The 2822-nt window shown below is 37.6% G+C and overlaps 1 protein-coding gene across 1 annotated transcript in view; it reads left to right on the top strand.

The window, feature by feature from the left end:
* Positions 1–2822, top strand: part of IQGAP2 (IQ motif containing GTPase activating protein 2) — a gene marked incomplete at its 3' end in the record, with an annotated part of 303633 nt that overhangs the window by 148779 nt on the left and 152032 nt on the right.

Here is a 2822-nt window from a genome sequence, read left to right as displayed (position 1 = left end):
TTTGAGAAGTTTTTTCATGGAAACCTTTGGGTCTTCTAAGTATATCATCATGTCATCTGTGAATAAAGATATTTTCAACTCTTCCTTGTCTTTTTGAATGCCTTTTATATTGTTCTCTTTTCTGATTGCATTAGCTAAGACTTTCACCACCATGTTAAAAAGCAGTGGAGAAAGGGGGCAGCCTTGTCTAGTACCAGTTTTTAGTGGAAAAGCTTTTTTAGCTTTTCCCCGCAGTATAATGTTAGCTGTAGGTTTTTCATATATGGTTTTTATTGTGTTGAGAAATGACCCTTCTGTACCCATCTTACTGAGAGTCTTAATCATGAAAGGATGTTGTATTTTATCAAATGCTTTCTCTGCATCAGTTGAAATGATCATATGGTTTTATCTTTCTTTCTGTTAATATGGTATATTATATTGATGGTCTTGCGTATGTTGAGCCACCCTTGCATCCATGGAATAAAGCCTACCTGATCGTGATGAATAATCTTTTTTATATGTCGTTGGATATGATTTACAAATATTTTGCTAAGAATTTTTGCATCTGTATTCATCAGAGATATTGGTCTATAGTTTTCTTTTTTTGTCATGTCTTCATCTGTTTGGGGAATGACGATGATGGAGGCTTCATGAAATGAATTTGGGACGTTTTCTTCCTTTGGAATCTTTAGAAACAATTTGAGTAGAATGTAGGTTAACTCTTTCTTAAAAGTTTTGTAGAAATCAGAAGTGAAGTCATCAGGACCTGGGCTTTCTTTTTTGGGAGGTTATTTATTCCTGATTCAACCTCATTGTTTATTACAGGTCTATTCTAGTTTTCTATGTCTTTCTGAGTCAATCTTGATAGATTGTACATGTCCAGGTTTATTTTTTGTTAGTGTATGGTTGCTCATAGCATCTTTATTTTTTTTAACAAGCCCAAGTCTAAATTATCAGTGTTGGTTTATTTTGTTTTGTTTTGTTTTTTAATTTTAGCGTCCTGCCTTTTGCTTTCACTTGTCAACTTATTTTAGTTTACCCCTCCCACCTGTCACACATATATTCCAATTATTAGGTGCTTACCAATGACATGTCTACTGTGTGAAAGCAGTATTTTACAATTTTTTTCAAGATAATTATTTGAAAACATAAAATTTCAAATAATTTAAATATATATAACCATGTGTGTGTATATGTGTGTGAGTGTCTATAAAATGTGAAATAGCTAATGGTCAAGTTAGTTTTTTAGATTAGAAATTTGGTCACAGTATCCTGGGTCTTAGCCAAACTTTTTAAGGTAGCATTATTGTTGATTTCTTTTTAAAAATTTAGCAAGTCCCTGGTAGTCTTACTTTAGCAGATTTGAAGCAGGTTTATATAAAAAAATATCCCTTATTTGCCTTGTGCATGATATGTGAGAAGCAAGTTCATCATCATCTCATTTTACCTGCCTCTTGTTCTTTAGTTCCATAGACCCCCTAGGATGTTAGAATTGGAGGGACATTATCATGAGATCGCACCATCTCATCTATACCTCATTCTTAGCAGAAGGAAACACTGAGGCCCAGGGGCTGGGCACCTGCTGGTAGCCACACCACCAGCAGGTAGCAGAGTCCTGGTGCAGAGAGCTCCCTTTGTATTAAGCCTCTGTCCCTTTCTACTAATAATTTCTTCTTTCAGTTCTCTTTTGTAAGCTGTCACTAAGTCCTATTACTATTTCCTTGAAACGTCTCTTGGTTTCTTCCCTTCCTATCTCTTTCTATCTAATCCAGTCCCTCAACACCTCTCAATGGTGAGTCCTGACGGAGAACTTGGTCTCTGAGGCTTTCATTACACCAGATTAGTTTCCTCTAATTACCACCGTCAGCATGTCACTCTTCCTCTGGGAAGCTGCCAGAGCTCCTGGCTTCTGTGTCAACAAATACCAGCACTTCTTGTGTACAAGGTCCTCCAAGCCTGACTTCATTGTACACACAGCTTCGTTTCTCTTTTCTCTCCATGAACTCCAGAGATTCACACTCTTCTCTGGGTTTTCTCTGCACATCAGCCATATTTCTTTCACACCTTTAGTTTGTCCAACTCCCTAGCTTCTGAGTCTCTCCCTGCCTTTCCAAGTATTGTGTTATTGGAGAAGTCATGACACATTTTTGCATAGGAAAACTAGAAAAAAAATATGTCATGACTTTTCCAGCAACCCAATACTTTCTCTTCTTGGCCAAGACCAAGTCCCACTACCTTTTCAGCATTTCCCCCCTAATTATTCTAGTAATAACTCAGTGATCTCCCCTTATTCCCACCTGTTTCCCCCCACCACTACCACCATCTAGCACTGGGCACAATAGCCTCTCTTATATGATTGTCTGAGTTTTCCTACGAATTGTTTTGCCTTCTTAATAACATTTTCTGTTCATCAAGGACAGGGCTCATGTTTTTATTTTTCTCATATATCCCATTTTATGGTATCTAATAAGTAGTTAGTAATTACTGCTTACTTATTAGGGTCTCCTTGAGCTTTTAAAAGGATGATTTCCAGAGCTGCAAGCAATTTAGACATTTTACAATGTTTGTGGCCAGGGCTGGGATCAGCTGTTAATACTGTAGCACAGTGCTCCACTGTCTACCCAGTGTGGATGGGATCAGTTGATGGCCTTTCGGAGGGATTGTCTGTGTAGATGTGTTGTTCACACTAATAGTTTGATGTGTTTGTGAGTCAGCGGCTGGGTGGCAGAGAGTTGGGAGCTGTACCCTGGCTCTTAGATCTTACGGTAGGTAATTGTTATCCTCACAACTTACAGATTCTCTCTCTCTTTTTTTTTTTTTTTTTGAGAGAGAAAGTTTTTTTC

This window comes from Tupaia chinensis, unplaced genomic scaffold (genome assembly GCF_000334495.1).
Source record: "Tupaia chinensis unplaced genomic scaffold, TupChi_1.0 Scaffold145093_1, whole genome shotgun sequence".
NCBI lineage: Eukaryota > Metazoa > Chordata > Mammalia > Scandentia > Tupaiidae > Tupaia > Tupaia belangeri.
The sequence above is the reverse complement of the archived record's forward strand: the minus strand, read 5'-3'. Positions and strand labels throughout refer to the sequence as shown.